This window comes from Triturus cristatus, chromosome 8, assembly GCF_964204655.1.
Source record: "Triturus cristatus chromosome 8, aTriCri1.1, whole genome shotgun sequence".
NCBI classification, from domain to species: domain Eukaryota; kingdom Metazoa; phylum Chordata; class Amphibia; order Caudata; family Salamandridae; genus Triturus; species Triturus cristatus.
Genome location: NC_140591.1, coordinates 610,167,243 through 610,192,186, shown reverse-complemented (window position 1 = coordinate 610,192,186; position 24,944 = coordinate 610,167,243). Strand labels below are relative to the sequence as shown.

At 49.3% G+C, this 24,944-nt stretch overlaps 1 protein-coding gene across 1 annotated transcript in view; it reads left to right on the top strand.

The window, feature by feature from the left end:
- OBI1 (ORC ubiquitin ligase 1) overlaps positions 1 to 24,944 on the top strand; it is a 121,247-nt gene that overhangs the window by 85,972 nt on the left and 10,331 nt on the right. The gene's annotated exons all lie outside the window — the stretch shown is intronic.

The window sequence follows — 24,944 nt, the reverse complement described above, 5'->3', positions numbered from 1 at the left end:
GCTTTATAAGGGAAAATTATAAACGCAAGAAAATAGATGCATCCGTCCACCAAGCCTCACAAACACTGGATTGGCAGTAAGACCTCTAGTTTCTTTTGGGATACGTTTCCATCTCCCTAATGTGACCTAAATTAATAAATGAACATTCATTAGTCAGAAACGTTTAAATAGAATAGTAACCTGCACTGACAACTCAGCGAATCGAGTGCCTGCTCTGCAGTCAATGTGAGGACAGTATTGCTTGGGTTATGTATGGTCTGAAGTCCTTGTGGCAACTCTACCAGTTTCTGTTGAGAATGTTCTTGGGAGGAGCAGCAATAGCCCCTTCTACATCCCCCGTGCAAATGAATTTCATTCAGACAGCCAAATTTTGCTTAGATACAGTGGTTGTAAAAAGAAAAAGAAAAAACTAAAAGTGGAGAGCTTCTTTGCAAAAGCGATCTCTATCTCGCTGGATAATTTTATGTATATAAGATCTGTTATGTGCAAGCCAAAAAATCAACTCCTCAAAACTCCACCCCCATCCCTAGCTAGAGAGGTTCCAGTGTGGATGTTGTCCTCTTTCCACACTTTCGCCTAACAATATTGCTTCGAATCGGAAGTTAAGAAAGTTTGTCACTTTGCCAAAGGCAAAGCTGCCTACGATTGGACCACGCCCAGATCCAGATACCCTGGTCTGTTTACCCATCCCCCCTGCGCCACTCCCCCACCCCGTCCCTCCCAAGCGATACTCTTCTACACTTCTCCGGTTGCTCGACACAGGATGCTGTTGCTTCTGCACCACACACACACACCACAGTGGGAGCCTTCACCTGCCCCTTGCAGGGTCTCCTACAGCCATCTACCTAGACACCCCACGCAAGCACCAGCAATGGCCCCAACCAATGCCACAGCTAACCTGTATGCTAATGCTCACTTGAGTGCATGTTACTCAACACCCGAGCTCTCAGCAAGCGTGACCAAAATCTGGGACCTACTGAGCACCGATGCATCGGGCCTCTTCTTCCTCACAGAAACCTGGCTCAACTCCACATCTGCACCCGACATTATCATGACAATTCCAGCGGGCTACAAGATTGCACTACATGACCAATCTCACAAGCCAGGAGGGAGGACTCGTAGTTGTTTTCAAAGAGTCTATTAAGTGGCTAACATCCACAGAGCGCGCCAATCCATTCATGGAACATCTGCACTTCAAGCTGCAAACCTCTGAGAATTTCACCCTGAATGGAAACCCTCACCTGCCAACCACCTGGGCCACGTGCCACCTTCAGCAGCCTCATCACCTACTTCATTGCCCCCTCACCATCGAGTCCAGAACCTACATATTCCTCTGCAACCTAAACGACAGGAACCCCCCCCCCCCCCCCCCAAGCTCCACAACACTCCTGGAAAGCCTGAACAACATTGGACTTAATCTGCTTGTCACAGGACCAACACAGATTGCAGGACACACACTGGACCTCATCTCCGGCAACCGCATCAAATACTATGCCACTTTGCTGCTCACATGGAGAGACCACACCAACATCCACTTGCAAGTCAAAACACCCACCAGCACCAGCCTGCCAATCCGCAGCTGTGGCAAAATCTCAGAAGCAGACTGGATCAGCTCCCTTAGCAATGATCAACCCAATCCCACAGACCACCTCAACAAGGACATCACCACTTTCAACAACTGGATCAAGTAGTTGCAGACTCACTGGCACCCACCAAACCCTTCAAAGAAATTCCAACAAGCAGGCCGGCTGGTACACAGAGGACCTTTGAGATGCCAAACGACACTACAAACAGCCGGAAAGAAAATGGAGACCTAGCTACGAAACTACGGAACACCCTACAAGGCTGCACTCAGACACTACCACCAGCAACTGAGAGGCACCAAGAAAAAGGTGCTAGCTGAATACATCGGAGGGAGCTCCAGCAGCTCCAAGAAGATATTCACTATCATCAAAGTCTTCACCACACCCTCAGCCTCCATCATCACCCTCTTCCCAAGAACTCCGCGTTTACCTTTTAAACTTTTTTTCATAGATGAATCACAAACCTCTACAGCAACTTCGCACACCAACCAAACCCAAGTGATCTCATCGCCAACTAATCATCACAAACCAAGACGGCCACCAGACCAAATGGACAACCCTCACCAAAGATGACACATCGATCATTCAGATGTCTACAACCTGGTAACATCACCAATCAGCACCACCCTCACTAGCATTATCAACACCTCCATCACCTCTGCCACATTGCAGAAGACTACAAGCATGCAGTGGTCAACGCCCTCCTCAAGAAGCCATCAGCCGGCCTGAACGAATTGAGCAACTTCTGACTCCTCTCCCTGCTCCACTACACAGCCAAAGTGATAGAGAAGACCATCAACAAGCAGCTCACATCCCAACGCGAACTACACCACCAAGTGGACAACACTTGATCGGGATTCAGAAAGTACCACAGCACTCAAACAGCACTCATCGCAGCCACTCATGTCATCCATCATGTTTGACCTCTCTGCGTCTTTTGACACAGTATCCCACAACACACTCCTCAAAAGACTCCACAAGGTCGGCATCCAAAGACCTGCACTCGAAAGGATCTGTTCTTTCCTCACTGGAAGAAGTCCAAGTCAGACTGCCAACCTTCACATTGGAGACCAAGAACCTGCTCTGTGGAATCCCAAAGGGATCGTCCCTCAGCCTCACCTTATTTTAGCATCTGTATGACTGCTCAACAACATCAACCTATCCCAGGGCATTACCATAATTTCATGCGCAGATTACACACAACTTATCCTCTACCTGACGAACAAGAGAACCAACACCAACTGGGTCACCATGGTAGCAGAATGGATGAGTACTAACTGCTTGAAACTCAGCTCCGACAAGGCAGAAGTACTTTTCTTCGTAAACCAGACCGCCCCGTGGGACGTCACCTGGTGTCTGACAGAACTGTGCCCACCGACCACATCAGGAATCTGGGTATCATCCTGGATGACAAGCTCAACATGACAGCACAAGTCACCGCAGTCAGCGCCGCCTGCTTCCACATCCTAAGTATGCTACGAAAAATCTTGCTAAGTGGCTACCACAGAACACCAGATGTATCATCATCAAGCAAGCATTCATCACTAGCAGGCTCAACTGCAACAACACATTCTACCCCGGAATCTCCAAGCAGCTCCTAGACAGACTTCAGACCATACAGAACACAGCTGAAAGGCTTATACTCGACCTCCCACACCGAACTCAAATCTCACCCTGCCTCAGAGCTCCACTGGTTCCTCTTTCACAAACTCATCCAATTCAAACTGTTTACACATGCATACAAAGGCTTACACAACACTGGACCAGCTTAAACAACTGCATACACTTTAACCAGCCTAACACCTACGCTCTGCCTCACTCGCACACATCCACCACATTCAGAAGAGCAGAAAAGGAAGGTGTTTTTCTCATACATCACACCAAAAACCTGGAACGACCTCCCACAACAAATCAGAGCTGCCTCCTCACTTCTTAAGAAGTTGAAGACCTGGCTCTTCAAATTACTCTGAGGGGTCAGTCACCTAAACTCCTACCGAAGCACCTGGATACCCTCACTGGTGATTAGTGCTCTATACAAATCGACATAACTTAGCCTCTGTTAACATTGAGCCAAATTAATTTGGCTACTGTACTGTCGAGGATGTCAATTAAGTAGTTCAATTGTAGGTCCTGCCTGCCAACAGCTTTTAGGTGAAAAACCTCTTGTGGACCATACTAAAAACATACAATGCTTAGAGTCCACCCATTGATTGCGACTTGTTGGCTTTGTTAGCTAGATCATTTGCTAGCTTCTTATAATGTAGGGAAGTGGCTCTCTATATACTGTTCCCAAATAGTTACAGTGTGTACAGAGTCCACAGTCCCCAGAGGTTTGGCAGAGTCTAAAGTTAGATATAACCGTACTCTCTAAAGTGGTAGCTTGGTCGAGCAGTAAGGCAGTATCAGAGGACACTGTAAAGCATTTGTTGTACCCACTCAGTCAGCAAATGGTCTCACACAGTCAATAACTGAACTCTAGGCCAATGGTTTGTATATAAAACCTATATGGTTGTTTTATTTTAGAACCAACAATAGGTATCAAAATATACTTTCTCAGAATGAGATGCTTTAGTTAAATACTTTTCAATAGGCAATAGTCTTCTGAATGCAATAGTAAGTTTGTTGCAATTGGCAACATAATTCAATCACAATAATACATTGAGCTCAATGGGAAATTGTAAGTAAATGCAATTGATTACTTTTAGGATTACTTTTCTAACTCCAGGACTGGATCCTAGATTCAGTCCTGGGACAGTTCCTCGAAATAGGTGAGTAAATACGTTTTAGTTACTGTTGTGATTTTTAAGCAATATTTTGGTGTTTTAAAAGTTGGCACTTAGAAACTTTTTCTAACCAAATCACCAATGTTATCCTATGGGAGGAAATTCACTTAGCAGGTAAGTGAGGTTATGGTTACTTTTTCTAGCTCAGTGTTGGATCCTGGATCCAGCACTAGTGTACCACCTGTAAGCAGTTGAGAGAATGCGTTTAGGTTATACAGGTGATTTTAACTAATATTTGTAAGTTTGCAAAATCGACACTTAGAAGAAATTTCACAGAAAAACAGTCAATGGTTTCCTATGGAAGAAAATTGAGTTAGCGGTAAGTATGGTTGTAATTACTTTTCAGGGTCAGTGCTGGGCACCAAGATCCAGCACTGGGATCTCTCCTAATAGCAGGTGAGTATTTTCGATCTTGTTTCTCGGTTGATTTTATGTGAATATTTTAAAGTTTAGAAACTCCACACTTAGAAGAATTTTCAAGTGAAACCAGTCAATGTTACCCTATGGAAGAAAAGTGAGTTATCGGCTTTTGGGTAAGTACTCGACTGGCAGAGTTGAGATTCTGGGCATAGACTCAGGGGTCTCCCAGGGTCAGGTAAGTACAGTTGGTACACCCTCAGGGGCAGCCGGGTGCAGAGTGAGGTCGCCCAATGTTAACCTATGGGAGTCAGGGGGCCCGTGGTTGGTGGCTGCTGGCTAGCAGGCCATGCAGCTGTGGGAGCTGGGCTCCTGGTCACTTGCTCAGGGCAAATGAGGAAGTAGGTTAGAGTAGGAGTTGCACTGCCAGGGCCACTCGGGCTGCTGGGTGCTTTTGAGCCGTCGGGCGCTCAGTGGATTGCAATGGAGAAGCTCAAGAATGAACAAAGGCTGCAAGCTCGGGGACGAAGATTCTTCAGGTGCGACCACCACTTCGAGAGGTAAGTTGGGTAGTTAGAGGATAGGTAGGTACCCAGGAGTTGTGCACAGGGGGCCGCAGGGTGCGGGGTGCAGGGGTACCTCTTGGTGTCGGGAAATATTACCCTCTGTTGATCGCGGTTGTGGGGGGGGTCCCTGGTTCTGAGGCTGCAGGCATCGTCAAGAGTGTTGAGGGTCCTTGGGTCCCGGATTCAGGGTCACAGTCGCGGGGGAGGGGGGGGGGGTCGGTCCTCGTGGTCTTTATCCACTCCAGCACAGGCCAGGCTTGGTGGGTGCAGAGTGTGCAGGGTTCGCGGTTCCTGGCTGCTGCTAGGGGTCAGTTATGTGCTTTGAGCAGTACCACTGCTCGTGGGAGTCCCAGATGCTTAGAGTCACAAGGTAGTCAGGTCCTCCGGGGTTTGTGAGGTTGCTGGCCACTGGAGATGCCAGGTTTGAGCAGGAGCAGGTTCGAGGGTCGACAGGCCGGTAGGACTGGGGCCAAAGCAGTTGGTGTCTTCCTCTTGTTAGCAGCTGCACGGCAGGTCTTCTTGCTTCTTGATCTTCTTTGCTGTTTCGGAATCTGGATCTTAGGAAGGAAGGTTCAGGGTGCCCCTAAATACTAAATTTAGGGGTGTTACAGGTAGGTAAAGGGCAGGGACCACTGGGTCCCTGCCCTGGGGTGGGTACACCCCCTATCCTGCCATTCTCCTGTGGGAGGGGGTCAGGGAGCTAGTCCTGATAGGGCAGGGCACCCCATCTTCAAGATGGCGAGAGACCGGAGATGTGCTTCACCTCGCCTCCCCCACCTCAGGGGTGGGGTTGGCAGAGGCTGGCACACCCCCTGTCCTTCCTTGGGATTTCCGGCCAGTCTTCCCGCCAGAGTGGGGGTTTAGAACTGGTAGGGGCCAGTTGCTGAGTACAGCAAGTGGCCTGGAGAAGCTCACAAAGGCGGCATGCCTTTGAAGCTTCCCCTGCCCATCCTGGGGAGGAGACTTAGCACCTCGCCCAGGATGTGCATTGTTGCAGGCCCAGGAGAGCGGAGGGCTCTCTACCCAGGGGTCCAGCAACAGGTCTGCTGTGTGGCAGCCTTGGCAGCCCCTCAGACAAGACATGGATTGTAGGTTAGGTTCAGGGGGCATCTCTAGGATGCCCTCTGTCGTGCATTGTACATTAAATCCTGCACTGGCATCAGTGCGGGTTTCATGTGCTGAGAAGTTTGATACCAAACTTCTCAGTTTTCAGTGGAGCCATCATGGTGCTGTGGAGTTCGTGTTGACGATCTCCAGGCACCATATACTCTTAAATGGCAGCACTGCACTTACAGTGCCCAGGAATGGACCTGGGTACTGTAGGGGGCACAGGGCTCATGCTCCTGTACCCACTCCACTGGCATAGGCCACCCAGCTAGAGGGGTGGCTGATGTATGCCAGGGCAGTGTGTGTTGTGGGCATGGCACACAGGGATGTGTGTCATGTCGACTCTGTTTTGTTCTATACCCAGACACTCAGCCTGCAAGGGCAGTGTGTTTGTGTCAGGGTACAGGGCCTCTAAGGGTGGCACAATAAATGCTGCAGCCCTTAGGGGCCTTCCCTGGTCACAAGGCCCTGGGTACCTTGTGTACCATTTACCAGGGGCTGACATGTGGCCAGGCTTTGCCAATTTGGGTTTAGGTTTCAGCACAGTTTTTAGAGAAGGAACATAGGTCCTGGGCACCTGATTGGCAGGAGCTCAGGGCACACTCAGTCAAAGTACATTCAGCAATTCATCAAAAAGTGGGGGCATACCATACAAGAAAGATGGCCCTTTCTCACACTTATTAGATGCCTTTCTTTCCTCTTCATTTGTTTGCCACCTAGTTCTTCCCCAGAGCATAGTTTCTTTACCACCATTTGCATTGGTTAACATGTATACTTCGATTATATATTTTTTGCTTTCCATGCGATTGCATGTGGCTTCTAGCTCTCTCCCTTGTGTGCTCCACCCCCCCACCCCGAATACCTGCCATCTGTCTTTCTTCATATTGCTACCGAATCCCCCCCAACTCCAGATCATCTATTGCATAACTTACGTCTCCCGTTCTTTTTTTCTTTTTGAATTAATTTACTCCATGGGCCTAATCTCGAGCACCTCTGGGGGTCTCGCACCCTCTCCCCATTGCTTCCGTCAGCCACATTTATTAATATTTTAAACGCTCCTTCGTTGGTCCCCGCCGCCATTTGCGGGGTTTAAAATAAAAGAAGTTTCTTTTTAAATGATTTCTATTACCTTGCTGCTGGAGCACTCCTTATTCCAAATGCGCTTTTATTCACGTTTAAATAGATTTTTTTTTAAATTTACTACTCCAAGATTGGCTTCCGCTATCTTGGTAAATTTAAAACAAAAAACGGTGGCTGTGTCATGTATATGCATATATGATGATGCAGGGGAATGCATACGTCATCTTGTGTGGCTGCTGTTGTGTCACAACACAGATGTGTAAATCTGGCATGTGCTCTTTCAAAACATTGCACTTTTTTTCAAACGCTGTACAGCATCAGCAAAATGCTTTTCTTTTTGTCAATACTCAATATTATTGGCAAATAGTATTGGCAAAGTTAAAAGGTCGAAAAGGAGAGACCTATTGGCTTTTCTAAAGCTTGTTGACTTTGCTACAACAGGCTTTCCCCTCTCCGCTGCCCAGCACTTCTCCGGTATTCATGCTGCAGGGCCAAGAGGATACGCGGACTTGCGGGCAAAAACATATGGACGGGACGGTGGGCTTCTTCTGCCGCTCAGTTCTTACGGAAACTAGTAGCCCATGATTGCCTGGATGCCAGCATCACTTTGTAGTGAGGAGGTCAACCTAACGCTTTTCCTCAACGATCTAATATCGTGAGCCCAGAATGGTCAGCTGATGCGTAGGTTGAGAGTGGGTTAAAGCTTGCCTGTTCCTAGCCATGCTTCACCTCCAGGATTTTGTTCTTGATGCAAACTGCTATGTTATAATGTCGGCCCAGGCTGAAATTTTGATTCTGTTTATGAAAGCAGTCCCTCTCGCCAACGACCCCCCCCCCCCCCCCCCCTTCTTTAAGTGCCATTTTCATGTTGTAAGGATCAACCATTGCATTTTCTGCCCTATCGTACTCACCTTTTTTCTGACATTGGCATCCAGATGGAAACGTTTTGGGCCAGGTATCACACTCCAATAGGAAACCGCTTACCTTAAAATGGCACAAGACTCTGCTTTTGCCAAGAGCTCACTTGCCCCTGTTTGCCTTCCCCTACTTAATGGTGCTTTTTTCAGTGAAGCATGGATAATTCCCCACTCATTGGGGGTTGAATTAACTGGCTGCTCTTTCCTCTCTGAGCAATATAGCTCTGCAATTTTGCACGAATTTTCACCTTGATAGGGTTTCTTGAATGCAAGTTGTCTGCCTACTTGATTGCAGTCTAGGTAATTAATAGGTCGGGGGCTTCAGTGATGCTCAGTTCAGCATGACAGTACTAATAAATTGTCAGTCTTGGTCCTCTGACATGGCTATAATTTTTAACAAGGTAATTTGAGTTTCATATTAAATTTTATGTACCTTTGTGCTTTTGATGTTAGTCGAGATATCGCTACCAGGGAAATACAAAATATAATTTTATCTCAGTGATCTGTAAATGATGTGCCACATGGCTGACCAGTTCCACTTTGACGGATGTCTATACAGGTGAGAGGAAACTGACAAATCTCTCAGTAGTACTGTTACAGTGTCTGCCCATGTGATCAGAAAATACTTATATGTGCGTATTGTCAATAAAAACATTGGGGCCGATTCACAATAGCATTACCGAGTACAAGCAGTAGTACTCCAGGCATTCCCTTTAAGTATCTCAAAAATCAGAAAAGGGAGGGAGAAGTTAAAGTTTGACTCCACATCTCTTAAATAAACATGTAAAATCAAAAGGAGTGGAAGAGTTGTGTTGAGACGGGGAGGGCAACACCAAAATTGTTGTTAGACCCTCAACAGTGTTGTGCTGCCAAATGCATGTCTCCCGTTGGTGTACTTAGCCACTGATCGTTACATCATTGGGTCTTTTCCTCCACCAGGAGGGATTGTCTCTTGAATCTGAGACAATCCCTCCTGGTGCAGAAAAAGACCCAATGATGTAATGATCAGTGGCTAAGTACGCCAATGGGAGACATCCCTTTGACGGAACAACACTGATGAGGGTCTGACAACAATTTTGGAGGCCCTGAAACTTCCCAACACCATATCAGAAAAGTTAAAGAAGACTCAGTCCTTCAGATTGCACTAATTGTGTGTCAATATTATCTGAATATTCCCATTTTAGACCTCTTAGACCAACTCACAAAGGCAGGCAAGAGTACCCAAAAGGATGCTACACTAGTACTAATTGTTGTACTCAAAATTGCTTTTGTGAAAAGGTCCCAATATAATCCTCAATTTGTAATCTAACCTGTGGTGGTGGTCCCTCAGTTCACCAGTGTTACTTATACTGAGGTGAAGGCTTGTTTGATTTATCCCCTTTACTGCGATGTAGGAAACATACATGCCTTTCATAGTGCCTCCCTAGTATGCCAACATCTCGCCCTTCGGTCTAGGTGCAGAAATTCATCTGGGAGTTTCTTTTTTTAGAGAAATTTTGCAACATGAGGGAAGAGATTCCCTTGTGTCCTGAGTTTTTTTTTTTCCCCTTTTGTGTAACAATCTGCATGCGCAGACATGAAATTGTAAGCAGGCTGTATCATTAGGTTCTGACTGTGTTCACTTTTGTTGGTGCTTAGGGGCCTAGCTCGGCGTTCCCCTGAGCACAGACCAAAGCAGACCAGGTACCACTGTAAAGGAGACAGTGTTCCTTTTCCAGCAATCTTTATATCTAATGATTTGGCGGAGGAGTCTGTGTCAAACACCCCCCCCCCCACCTCCTCCAAACACTCACACAAAGTTTATGTCCCCTGCTAAACTGGAGATTTACTCCCATTCTGTCCCCCCAGGTAGGCAAAACGCCCACTAGTGCCAGAGATAAAAAAAAACATTAATGAAGGAGCGGAGGCAGCCCGCCTAGGCATGGGTCCTTACTACCACTCCTAAAGCCACCTCTAAAGGCCTACTGCAGATTTGGGGGGGGTGGGGGGGGGGGGGTAGTGTCACTTAGACGCCAGCGGGATGTAAAAAACAAATGTTTGATTGTCCATCCAAGCATAGGGCCCCACAGTATATTTATTTTATTTTTTTAATAAATGTGGTGGTGGCGGCCCCAACCTATAACTGCCTCAGCAGTGTTACTGCGGCCCACTTCCTATCACTCCAGCAGACTTGGGTTAATCCAGCATTCTGCCTCCCATGGGTAGCAGAAAGACTTTTTGTGGCCCGGGGGTAGAGGCATGCAATGAAGTGCCATAATGTGCAAAACCCACACCTTATGAATTTTTTCTTGATGTTCTGGAGGCCTCCCATTTGTAGTCATGTTGGTGGTAAAACCCCTAATCGCCCCACTGCCAACAGGGAAAAAATTTGAGAAAATTGAACGGTATGGAATGCCGGATTATCTTGGCATTGGTCCACAAATGCCTGCACCAGCCCGCATTTCTGTCACCGGGGACAGTAGAATTGCAGGGCTGAGGGGTGGCCCGTTCCCTGCTTTGCCGACCCATATGTGAAAACTACAGGCAAAAAAATCCCAATTTCATCTCACTTGCCATATTGAATAGATGAACTAATCTGGCTCGGAGTCGGCCGATAACCACGGACCCTAAATTCTGAAATCTAAAGACCAAGGGGAAACCAGAGTAGTCTAGCTTACCTGGATCCCAGCATGTTTTCCTAACCAGAATGCCCACATCAAAGGGCGGCTCAAAAACGGATATTTTTCCCATATATGTGACCGAAAGCACAGGCACTATCCGCTACTAGGCCAAATTCGTACCACCCTGCATTCTCTCTCTCTTCTCCTGTTTCAAATGCTGCCTCCCATGTGTGGGTGGACCTTACACACGTCTTTGGAACGGTCCAAAACAATAACCTTACGCAGACATCATTGACACCACATTGACTTCACATAGTTCAAGTTTTGACCAGTTCCTGTCACTGGCCAATGGTCCAGCCACACAATTGGGTACTGTTTGTATCAAGAGGAAGGTGGGAGCATTGAATAGTTGAACATTTCCTATTATATAAATTCTGTCAATTTCTGACTTCTTAATGTAAGGCAGTTTAAAAAAAAAATGTTTTGTTAAATATCCTAAATCATATAGGAGTGGCAACCCTATATTCAGAGCTGTACATATCTGATAGAAACATCTAGCCGCAGATTCCTTACCTTTTGAACTTCCAGGCGTCCTGCTGGATCCAGAAGATTTTTCTTAGCAGTACCCCTGCATGCCAGTAGGTGGCGTCGGAGACTCCGCGTGGCGTCGTTACGTCCGTGTCATTAATATAACCGCCACTCCTGTACGCTGACGTCTTTTCTTTTCTTTCCGCGCCTGCCAGTGCAGATCTGTCCGAGAGCTACCCCTTATCATTTTTTGACAGACTTTTTTTGACTATTTGTTGACTCTTTTGGGTGTCTAGGATGTAAGAAGACCTCTGGGTTCAAACCGTACGTTGCCTGTCACTGCACCATGTTGGTCATGGACCCCCACTTAGTGTGTCTCTGGTATCTGGAGCGCGACCACAATACGTAGTCGTGCTCCAGTTGCCAGGCCATGGCGCCAAAGGCTTTGAGGAAGCGGTCCCAAAAGCTGATCGCTCCCCGGCATCCGGCACCATGGAGGGCGCCTTGTCGATCCTGGTCCGTGCCTCGGTCAAGAGGAAGGTCCGAGCACCCCTCGACAAAGTCTTCAAAGTCAGGTAAGAGGTGCCACAAAAAACACAAAGTTGAAGCGTACTTAGACATTGTGCGGCTGGTGCCTGGGTCGGGGAGTGCCCCCCGCCCAGTTTAAGGAGTTTTATGATTCCATGTGCGCCATATTTGGGTTCTCCGCCTTCGGCACCAAGACCACCAACTGGACCTGTTCCTGGGTCCAAACTGGCACTGGTCGCACCTCTGAAACGGCCTTCCCTGGCGCCGTGTCCAACACGGGGGTCTTGCCAGCGCCCACCGGCCACGCCTCCCCAATCTTCATTCCCGATGGCACGGAGCCGGTCGGGCATCCTTCGACGCCGATACCGGCGCCGACTGAGCTGTAAGGCTCCATGCCGATCAATCTGCCTTATTCTGCGGATGACCGCTGCTGGAGATGTGGCTATGCCTCAGGCACGTTTCTGCTCATGGCATGGAGCTGTCCCCAGTTGGCACCCTTCTGGTCTAAGATTTTCACCACAGTACATGATATAATTGGCACGGCGGACTTTCCAGACCCGGTTCTTGGGTTATTGGGGTATGTTAGAGACACACCGGCTGCAAACCGCAAATTAAATGCTATGCTATTACTTTTCGCTAAGCATAGAGTAGCCATGAACTGGTGGAGGAAGGGTGCCCCCTCCGTGGCGGCTTGGATCCAAGACGGAACCTTCAGCCACACACAACTAACTGCTTTGTGGGAGCTGATGCCGTCTGCATCTCGGCCAAAGGACATTTGGGGTCCATTTCTGGAGTGGGCGCGCACACGACAACATGTAGGGGAGGGTCCCCAAGTGGCATCAGGTGTATTGTAGGTAAGCTCCCTCAAGCTTCACTGCAGGTAACATCCTGGATTTGGAGTTGAACTGATATATGATAAATTTCAGTACCACATTACCCGTGTAAGCACCATTAGGATTGTTTGTTTGACGTTTGATGCTTAGTGTGTAATCTGTCATTCTCCCTCACACTGCTGTGTTGTGCTTGCTAAGTATTGCCGGATGTTGTAAGTACCAGCCTGTGCCATCCTAAAGCACCGTATCTTGCTATGTATTAAGTGTGATATTACCTTGTGCAACTGGCTAAGCTGTTTGCAATGTTGCTTTTTTTCATGTTCTGAGGGGGGGGGCATAATTTGTTATGCTGCTGCGTAGGGCTCCGGAGGTATTGGACCTGCATCTCCCTGCGGTGGCAGTCGAGACTAACGTCTTGACAGAGATCCTGCAGCTTGGTGTGTCCCGCTTGGAACCCTTGTTTCCTTTTAATGAGACCTTAACGGATGTCATTCTGGGCACCTGGTCCAATCCTAGCACAGGGACTCCTGTGAATAGGACAATTGCCCGCAGCCATCGCCCTGCACCGGGCGACCCAGTTTTCCTCACCGCCCACCCCACCAAGCTTGGTGGTTCGTGGTTCAAGCTTCTACTTCCTGTGGTGCGTTCCCATCCGCACCTTTGGACAGGGAAGCATAGGGAATGGAAAGCTTTTGGAAAGAATAAAGTTTCTTCCGCCAGTCTGGCACTGCGGTCGGTGAACACTGCATGCCTTTTGGACTGTTAGTCCCATTCGATATAGGACAGGGTTGCACAGATGCTGCCCAGGGTCTCGGAGGAGGGCAGGATCCTACTCTCCCAAGCCATTTCAGACGAGAGGGATGCAGTAAAGTTCACCATCCGATGTGGACACGACAGATTCGCTGGGCAGAGCGATCTCCACGATGGTGGCCATACGTCGCTTCACCTGGCTGAGAACATCTGGTTTTTCGGGGGATGTCCAAGCTAACCTTATGGACATGCCCTTTGATGGCTCCTGTCTCGTTGAAGACGAAGCAGATGCCGCCCTTGAGCGTTTCAAGGACTCGCGGGCTATGGCCAAGTCCTTGGGCCTCACCACAACGTCCCGGCCTGTATCTACTTTCCGCTCCTTTTGTGGCTAGGGAAGGGGGCTACCAATCCCGCCAACCCTATTCCAGCCAGAGGACCCGCAAGTTCAGCAGCCTCTGCGGGGCTGTGGACACTGTTCACCCCGACATGTGCGTCGGGAGGCCGGAAGTAGAGCCAAGCCACGATCACCTCCTCCACCGCAAAACCTTCTTAGTCTAATCCCCCAAGCTCATTCACAACCAGTCGGTGGCAGAATACGCCATCTCCACCACTGGCGAAACATCACCTCGGACAGGTGGCTGTTGCAAATACTCTGAAGGGGCTACTCTCTCCCCTCCTAGACTACTCCTCCATCTATGCCTCCTGTGTATGATCGGCTGATGGAGGGTCACCTTGCTCTATTCCATGAGAAAGTCAAGACTCTCTTGGCCAAGGGAGCTATAGAGACGGTTCCCGGGCCAGAAATAGGCGGTGGGTATTCCCGATATTTTCTTGTCCCAAAGGACGGAGGCCTTCATCCTATCCTTGACCTCAGAGCCCTCAACTACTTCCTCACAAAGAAGTTCAAGATGCTCACCCTAACTCAGATCCTGTCTGCCCTGGACCCGAGAGACTGAATGGTAGCGCCAGACTTGCAGGATGCGTATTTTCATATCCCTGTCCTTCCTGCCCATTGCCACTACCTGCGGTTGACAGTGGGCCACGAGCACTTTCAATTTGCAGTGCTCCCCTTCGGCCTCACCAGTGCCCCTCGGGTGTTCACAGAGGAGATGGCAGTGATCGCATCCCATCTGCAGAGACGTTTTGTTGAAGACGGGCGCGTCCCAAGCAGTCGTCTCCCACTTCCAGACAACGGCGAACCTCCTGCATTTGCTTGGGTTCACTATCATCGTGCTGAAGTCACACCTGACTCCCAGTCAGATGCTCCCTTTCATTGGGGTGGTTATGAACACGGTGCACTTTTCGGGCTTATCCTCTCGAACGGCGAGTCCAGGATATTCATGCTATGATACCGATGTTCCAGCGTCTATCCTGGATTTCGGTGAGAATAACTCACCTGCATCTTTCTGGTGGATCAGGCATGGTGGCGCCTGCGGGTCTGCAGTGGGACCTGAAGTTGCAATGGGCACAGCGTCGAGGAAATCTCACCGTCCTGGTTCAGATCTCGCAGGACACTGCGAAAGACCTGCAGTGGTGGCTAACTAACCACGATTGGGTCAGAGGCAGACCCTTCCCCATCCAAATCTCACAGTAGTGACGGACGTGTCTCTTCTGGGATGGGGTTGTCGGTGGGAGGTGAAAATCAGAGGACTCTGGGCTCCGGTGAAAGCCAAGCTCCACATAAACCTCTTGGAGCTTTGGGCGATCCGATTAGTTCTGAAAGCCTTGTTACCATCCATTAAGGGAAGTTTGGCTCAGGTGTTCACGAACAATACTACTGCCGAGTGGTACTTGAACAAACTGGGCCGAGTGGGATCGTGGACCCTCTGTCAAGAGGCCCTGCGCTTCTGGACTTGGCTGGAACACAGGGCATTTCCTTTGTGGTTGTCTGAACACCAGAGCAGTCTAACTCAGCCAAAGGTGCCTTGCGGATCACGAGTTGCACCTCCATCCAGAGATGGCACAAGGTCTCTTTCAGTGGTGGGGAGAGCCTTGGTTTGATATGTTCGCCTCCGACAAGAACACACATTGTCAGCAGTTTTGTGTGCTGGAGTTTCCAAGGCGGCTCTCGCACTGCGCCGTTTTTCATCGCGGGTGGATCGGCGACAGTTGACAGCTTTTGACCTCCTTCCTGAAGTCTGCGAGGTTATTCTGACAGCCCGGCGTCCCTCCACGAAATCGGCATACACCTGCCAATGGAATACGTTTTGTAAATATTGTACAGAACAGCCTATTGACCCCTTATCTGTCTCACTGGCAGATGTCCTCCTGTTTATCCTTTCCTTGGCCCAGCAGCGCTCTGCTTTGGGTGCTTTGAAGGGCTACCTTTCGGCCCTCTCTGCTTTTCTTCGGCTGCAAGATCCGCCTTCACTTTTTAAGTTCCCTCTGGTGCAGAGATTTTTGAAGGGGTTAACCCACTCGTTTCCCCTTCTCGTTTTCTTATGCCACAATTGGACCTTAATTTTATCCTTACTTTCTTCATGCTCAGTTTTGAGCCAATACACAACTGCCCTCTATAGTTGCTTACCATCAAAACCGCTTTATTGGTGGCAATTACCTCTGCCAGGAGGGTGAGAGCACTACTGGCATTGTCATCACACCCTCCTTACCTGGCCGTTTTCCCCGTCAAAGTGGTACTGAGAACTAGGGCATCCTTTTTGCCCAAGGTTGTAACTCCCTTTCATCTGGAACTGTCTGGTTCGAGGCATGTGGGCTGCTGAATTCATATCTGTGCATAGATCGCCGCCTAGTGTTGGGTCCGGATGTTTGCACGTTGTTGTCCTGGAAGAGTCTTCGAAGTATCCTTGGATAGGTGACTCCTCCCCTGGACTACAGTGCGCATGGGCATCCTCTCCATCCTCAGATTGTTTTTTTCCGCCATTGGGTTCGGATGTGCTATCTTAGCTCAAGTTAGGAAAAAATTTTGTCGAGGCCACAAGGCCTTTAGTTCGCGTCGGTACTGTTTATCGATCGGTTTTCGATACTCTGTTAGTTTACTAACTTTCAGCACCGACTTTGTTCGCATTTACCTGTCCATCAACTACTTCGACGATGGAATCGAGGACGCCATTCAAAAGGTGTCCGGTATGTAATGCGAAGTACCCACACATCGACGTCCATCCGGTGTGCAACAAATGCCTTTCGCCGGACCACGACGAGTCGACATGTATGGCCTGTGCCCGGTTCCGTTCAAAGAAGACTCTGCGGAATCGTCGAGCGGCGCGGCTCGAAGCGCAGCACGCGGCACCGGCCCCAGCTGACATCTTCGACGACGCGGACGACGTCGAAGAAGTAGAAGTCTTACCCTCCAGTCCCGTTTCCGACCAAGAACCCGGATCGGACGAGGCCGACGAGTCACTCTTCCACAGAGGTGAAGACGACACCGAGGTAGGAGACGACGAGGAGGCCTTAGGGGCCGAAGAGAGTAGCTCCGATGATGAACAAGGCCTACCTGTTCAAACCGAGAATTCACCAGTGCCACAGACTATGGCTCCGGTCGAGGGATCGCCTTCGGGCCTTACCCGAGACCTATCACGCAGTCCTTCGGCCCCGCCCTCGGGCCCGGCCTCGGACGTTCAGCGGCAGCCATTACCGCTTAAGCCAGCTGGTTTCCCTTCCACGGAACCGAAACCGAAAGCTGCTCAGGTTCCTACGAAACCGAAACTGAAAGTGGCGCTAGTCGGATCGAGGCCTTCAACGCCTTCGACGCCGGCGCACCGTGTCGGCACCGACCGCACCAAGGGGGACTTCGGTGCCGAACTCGAGACGGGCGACATGGGAGTCGACAAACGGACGAAGGCCATCGGCGCCGAAAAACCTGCTCGGTTACCGGCGTCGACGCCACCGACACCGAGGGCCGTCCCGCCTGCTACGCCTCGCAGCACTCCCTCGACGACACCGAAACCTTACGTGTCGAAGACGTCGACGGTGATCTCCGCACCTCGGCTCGATGCACCACGGGCGCAGAAGATATCTGCAGCCGCCTCGACGACCCTGGCGGGGGCCACGACCTCTAAGGCGCCCCGAGTACGGCCTGGCGCAATGCCAGGCTGCAAAACCAAGGCTGCCCTCCAGGACCAGTCGGGTTCGATCGATCCAGCGGTTTCGTCGGTGCCGACCAGCATTACCTTCGGCTTGCCTCCATCCACAATCCCGAAGGCGTTTCAACTCAGGACACAGGCCACCAAAACTGCGGTTACGCCTGTCGAGCCGTCCCCGTCACGCGTCATCGACGCCGACACTGGCAGGATGATTCTCCACGACCGAAGGATAACTTCGGAACCGCCATTGGAACCTTTCAGGATCCCGCTAAAGAGGAAGCTGCCTGTGGACACAGAACCTCTCCTGTATGAACCCTTTCATTCACCCTACCAGGATCCACACCGGGCCTCCCCCACACGCTCCGACACGGATGCATTGGAGGACTACATGGGTGAACAAGTCCCCTACCATGTGGACACGGACCCTGATGACCAGCAGGACCCTGACCAAACTTGGGGCGACCCTGCAGACCCCAGTGCACCTCTTGATGCACAGGACCCACAACTATATGGGGCAAAAACGTCACCCACAGAGGATACTGCGGCGTTCAACGCTCTGATTGAACGGGCGGCGAACAACCATGATGTACAGCTTCACTCTGATATCATCGAAGATGACTTTCTAATGGACACCTTTGCATCCTCAGAAAGACATGTAAAGACTCTGCCAATGTTGAAGGGGGTCCTTAAGCCAGCCACTGACATTTTCAGGGAACCCACCAGGGCACGAGTGATAAACCCCAGGATCGATAAGAAATACAGATCAGCACCTGGAGATCCTACTTACATCAGAGGACAATTACCACTCGACTCCATCGTTGTGGCGAATGCCCGCAAGAGGGCACACTCGCAGACAACGGGTGACGCTCCTCCCCCGGACAAGGAGTCCAAGGTGCTGGAGACCTCCGGCAAGCGAGTTGCCGCGCAAGCTGCAAGCATATGGCGCATAGCTAACACTCAAGCGCTCCTCGCTCGCTACGATAGGGCGCACTATGACACAATGGAGCAACTCCTTCAACACCTCCCTGACCCCTACAAAGAAGGTGCAGAAATCCTTATCAGAGAGGGACAGCTACTCACAAATGCTGCCATCAAATGTGCACTAGACGCTGCTGACACGGCTGCCAGGGCCATCAACACTAGCGTCATCCTACGACGTCACGCCTGGCTACGTATCTCAGGATTCAAGCCTGAGGTACAAAACAATATCCTTAATCAGCCCGTCAACCCCGACTTTTTGTTCGGGCCTGAGGTTGACGCCACCCTCGAGAAGATAAAAAAGGACACGGACACTGCAAAGTCCATGGGCGCCCTACAAACTCAGTCCTTTCGGAGCGGCTCCTTTCGTCGCCCCGGAAACAAGGGAGCAGGCAGAGGACAGGGGTCACAACAAACATATAACAAGGGTAATACGCAGACCACCTACGATAAGAACACCCGAGGTGGCTATCGTGGCTCCAGTACCAAGGGCAGAGGACGTGGCTACGGCAACACCAGGTCCTCCCCCAAGAACAAGCAGTGACGCCCTCTCCCTTCCTCCCGACCACATAACACCTGTCGGGGGAAGGCTACAACGGTTCCTGTCCACGTGGAACTCCATCACCACGGACAGGTGGGTCAAAGATATTATAAAATACGGTTACTGTCTGGAGTTAACTTCCACTCCACCCACAATACCACCAAGAAACCGTCCTATGTCCTCAGAGCACTTGACGCTCTTACAGCAAGAGGTAGAAAGTATGCTTCTAAAAGGCGCTATCGAGGTCGTACCCGTCCACGAGCGGGGCACGGGGGTTTACTCCCTCTACTTCTTAATTCCAAAAAAGGACGGGTCGCTCAGGCCTATATTAGACCTGAGACCCCTGAACCAGTACATTCTTTCGGAGCACTTTCACATGCTCACTCTACAGCAAGTCCTTCCGCTTCTCCAGCAGGGAGACTTCCTAGCATCACTGGACCTCAAGGATGCGTATTTTCACATACCCATCCACCCCTCACACAAAAAATACCTCAGGTTCACTGTTCAGGGGCAGCACTATCAGTTCAAAGTCCTTCCCTTCGGCGTGACAACAGCGCCCAGGGTTTTCACAAAGTGCCTAGCTACGGTGGCGGCACATTTACGGAGACAGCACATACACGTCTACCCCTACCTAGACGACTGGCTCGTTCAAGCGAGATCAGCCCAGCAATGTGCAAGCCACGTGTCCCGTACCATTCACCTTCTTCACAGTCTGGGATTCTCACTAAATTACCCAAAGTCTCATCTCCAGCCCGCACACGTACAACAGTACCTAGGTGCGACTATAGACACTCTGGCGGCCACAGCTCAGCCAAATTTAGTGAGGATCAACGGCATACAAGCGCTGATCTCCAAGTTCAGACCCAACCACTCACTTCCAGCGCGAGTGTTTATGCAGTTGATAGGCATGATGGCCTCCTGCATCTTCATAGTCCCGCACGCGAGATTACATATGCGCCCACTTCAGGAGTGCCTAGCACGTCAGTGGAATCAGGCTCAAGGACAGTTGAAAGACCTAGTGTTGGTGAGCGGTCGGGCATACAACTCTCTGCATTGGTGGAATCCACAAAACCTTTGCAAGGGCCGACCGTTCCAAGAGCCTGTTCCACAAATAGTACTGACAGCGGACGCGTCTCTCCAGGGATGGGGAGCTCATGTACTCCACTACACAGTGCAGGGACTATGGACGACACAACAGAGGAAGATGCACATCAACCTTCTGGAACTGATGGCAATCTTCCTAGCCATGAAGGCTTTCAAAGTACATCTGTGCAACAAGGTCGTGTTGATCCGGACGGACAACATGACCGCAATGTACTACATACAGAAGCAGGGAGGGACACACTCTCCACAGTTGTCTCATCTGGCTCAGAGCATGTGGAAGTGGGCCATTCAGAGGAACATGTTCCTCATGGCGGAACACCTCCCCGGCAAGGACAACCAGATGGCGGATCTGCTCAGCAGACACAGCCACCAGATGCACGAGTGGGAGTTACACCCATCGGTACTCCAACCGTACTTCCAGCAGTGGGGTCACCCAGAAATAGACCTATTCGCGACAAGCGAAAACGCAAAATGCCAAAGCTTCGCCGCCAGATTCCCACACCCGCAGTCGCAGGGCAATGCGATATGGATGAACTGGTCCGGCAAATTTGCGTACGCTTTTCCCCCAGCACCGTTGATACCGCTGGTGGCTCGCAAACTCCGACAACACTCCCTGACACTCGTCCTAGTTGCTCCCACGTGGGCACGCCAGCCGTGGTACACCACCTTCCTCGAACTTTCCGTGGTACCGCATCAAAGGCTGCGGATCAAACCCGCGCATTTGACGCAGAACCATGGAGAGGTTCAGCACCCAGATCCGCAACAGCTGAACCTGGCGATCTGGCTCCTGAAGTCCTAGAGTTTGGCTATCTCAATCTGCCACCTGACTGTATGGACATCATCAAGGAGGCCAGGAGACCCACTACAAGAGCTTGCTATGCAGCCAAATGGAAACGGTTCGTCATTTATTGCGGTAATAATGACATTAACCCGCTGGACGCATCCATCCACAACATCATATGTTACCTCTTACACCTATACCGATGCAATCTGGCGTACACCTCTATACGTGTCCATTTGACCGCAATATCAGCCTATCTGCAAACCAGGCAGCACCTCTCTCTCTTCAGAGTGCCTGCCATCAAAGCATTCTTGGAAGGACTCAAACGAGTCATTCCACCTAGTCACCCACCGGCTCCAATGTGGAACCTCAACTTGGTCCTCACACGCCTGATGGGTCCACCCTTTGAACCTCTACACTCATGCGAGATTCAATTCCTTACCTGGAAAGTAGCCTTCCTGGTAGCGATCACTTCCCTAAGAAGAGTTAGTGAACTCCAGGCACTAACCGTTCAAGAGCCATTTATTCAGGTTCACGCCAACAGGGTCGTACTACGTACCAACCCCAAATTCATGCCCAAGGTAATATCGCAGTTCCACATGAACCAGACTATTGAACTGCCCGTTTTTCTTCCAAAACCCACAAACTGTTGCAGAGAGGGCATTACATACACTAGATGTACGGAGGGCCCTCATGTACTACATCGACAGGACTAAACCCTTCAGGAAGACAAAACAACTGTTCGTTGCCTTTGCCCCACACCACAAAGGTAACGCCATCTCCAAAGCAGGGATAGCCAGATGGATAGTTAAGTGTATTCAAATCTGTTATCAAAAGGCAAAACGCACATTAACTATTCCACCACGAGCCCACTCAACACGCAAGTTGGGGGCTTCCATGGCCTTCCTAGGAAATATTCCCCTGCATGATATATGCAGAGCAGCCACATGGTCCACTACACACACATTTACAAAACACTATTGCGTAGATGTGCAGTCAAAACAGCAGGCAGCTGTAGGACAGGCTGTTCTCAAAACACTTTTTCAGACCGCTGCAGCTGGCACGGGTAGCCGCCGCCAATAGAGGGCACTGCTATGTATTCTATGCACAGATATGAATTCAGCAGCCCACATGCCTCGAACTGAATATGCTACTTACCAGTATGCATCTGTTCTTGGCATGTAGGGCTGCTGACATTCATATCGCCCTCCCTCCTCCCCGGCGCCTGTCGCAGCTGCAGCTCTCAGAATTATTGCAAGCATGGTCATCACTTTCTGTATCTACTCCATCACTGCCACAATGGCGAAAAACAATCTGAGGATGGAGAGGATGCCCATGCGCACTGTAGTCCAGGGGAGGAGTCACCTATCCAAGGATACTTCGAAGACTCTTCCAGGACAACAACGTGCAAACATCCGGACCCAACACTAGGCGGCGATCTATGCACAGATATGAATGTCAGCAGCCCTACATGCCAAGAACAGATGCATACTGGTAAGTAGCATATTCATTACTCTGCTCACTTTCTATGCACCTCCGCATCCTTCCAAGGAAGAGGAGCATCTCCACCGTCTGGATCCAAAAAGAGCGTTATTGTTCTACCTAGATCGCACAAAAAAGTCCCGGGTGGATGACCCACTCTTTATAGGATTTGTGGAAGCAAAGAAGGGGCGTGCTGTCCAAAAGCGGAGCATATCATCCTGAGTTATCCTGTGCATCAAAATATGTTATGCCTTGGCAAAGAAGCAGCCTCCCAAAGGACTTTGGGCCCATTCCACCAGGGCGAAAGCAGCCACCACAGCGCTCCTGCGTGGTCTTCCTATTTCTGACAAATGTCAGCGGTCACGTTGGCATCTCTGTACACGTTCGTCAGACGCTATTGCCTGGATTCTCACATTCACAGGGAGGGCCTGTTTGGCTGCTCTGTTCTACAGGATTTCCTGGTTTAAAGCTTTTCTGCATTCCCACCTCCGGGGAAAGTATTGCTTGGGTATCTGTTCATAGGTAAGGAATCTGCAGCTAGATGTCTCTATCGGATGAACAAGTTACTTACCTTTGGTAATGCCTTATCTGGTAGAGACCTGATCTAGCAGCAGATTCCTTACTGACCCACCAATCCTCCCCGCATTGCGGAATTGTTTTTTAGTGTCGGGGCTGTTCCCCTTCAGGCTCCTAGTTTATTTTTAACACACCATGGTCAGTTACTTCACGGCTTCTCCCTTCTGGAGTGGAAAGTCGTGAAAAGTACTGACGTCAGCATGCCGGAGTGGAGGTTCTATTGTTGACGCGGTGTCACCACGCCGCCGAACACAACGCCGATGACGTAGCGCAAAGTCGACCGACGACATCTACCGGCGTGCAGGGATGCTGCTAAGAAAAATCTTCTGGATCCAGCCTGACGCCTGTAAGTTCAAATGTAAGGAATTTGCGGTTAGATCATGTCTCTACCGGATAAGGCATTACTGAAGGTAAGCAACTTGTCAATCACCACTAATTCTAAACTTAATATCTTTGTGGCATTTAGAAAATGTATTGGTTTCCTGAATTACCCATTTTTCATTCATTAGATTTTACAATATTAATTGCTGCATGGTCTGTACTCGAGGAAAAGATGCAGCTCAGATGTTAGCTCTGGGTATCGTGTTTTTAACAACCCCCAAAAAATGTATTTCCTGTCACGGAATAATCTAAAGAACGTAATGGCATACTACTATTTATTTAATCTGCCATCGGGGCAAATAAATTAAGTGGAAACTTTACATGTTTTATTCCTACTTATGTGAATAATTTTTTGTTTAAATGATTAGTTCTTGGGGAAAACTATTCGCGATCTTCACCAAACGACCCCTCGCGTAATTCAAATTTTGTCTGTTTCACAAATGTCTCGATTTCCGGGTTCTGCCATGGTTTTCACATCGGTTTTTACCACAAACTGCAACTCGGTAGTAAAAAAAAAAAAATACAAAAGTAGGAAAAATAGACTACTACGCAAAAACGACATCAAAAGCGTTTTTCTTTTCTTTTACACAGTTCTGTTCGTTCAACCTGGCAACAAACCTCTTGTTGATGCCATTTTTAGGGGGCAAAGTGCACTTTCCTACACTGCACGTTTTGCCCATTTTCCCCCAAAAATAAAATTGCTGCATTTTTGACTATTTCTCCAGGGCTCCATGTAAATTAATAAAACTGGGGTACCTTTATAATACTCAAGATTTGGGGGGGATGTAAGAGGATGCAAGTTTTGCCTGGATACCTTTTGGGGTGTGGGAGGATAAAGCCTTAAGCGCAAAGTGGAGGGAATGAAAAAGCTTTAGTATTTAAGGTGTTAAACAGTGGGAGATGAGAACAGGCAACAATACAAATCTCAGCGGATGTCAACAAGGATGTTCAGTGTAATCAGAGTTAGCGGATTTCCACTACACAAATGCAAGGCTTTTTCAGTTTCAAACATAGTTTTGGTTTGAAACCCACACAATATTTTAGGCAAATCTACAAATATTTTCTAGAGAAGGTTCCAAGTGAGAAGCAATTGTCCCAGCTCTGTTTTCTGACACAATGTTATCAACTGGATACAAAACGAACCTCTATTTGGGAATGTTATCTGTTGTTCGGTTCAGATAAGGTAACCACTCAAGACATGTGTCATTTAGAGCGCCTATTTTCTGATGCATAGAATGCACTGAAGAACATTTATTGAGAGTTATGCAAATTACCTTGTGAATCTGTAGCACCTGTAATTTGTTCATAAACCTAGAATTTCATTGAGCTTTTGGATACAAATATAGAAAATGGGCCACAACCCATAGAGGGTTCTGTTGAATAATTAACTTGCTGCTATTTCCATATTTTGTATGGAACCAAAGTTTTC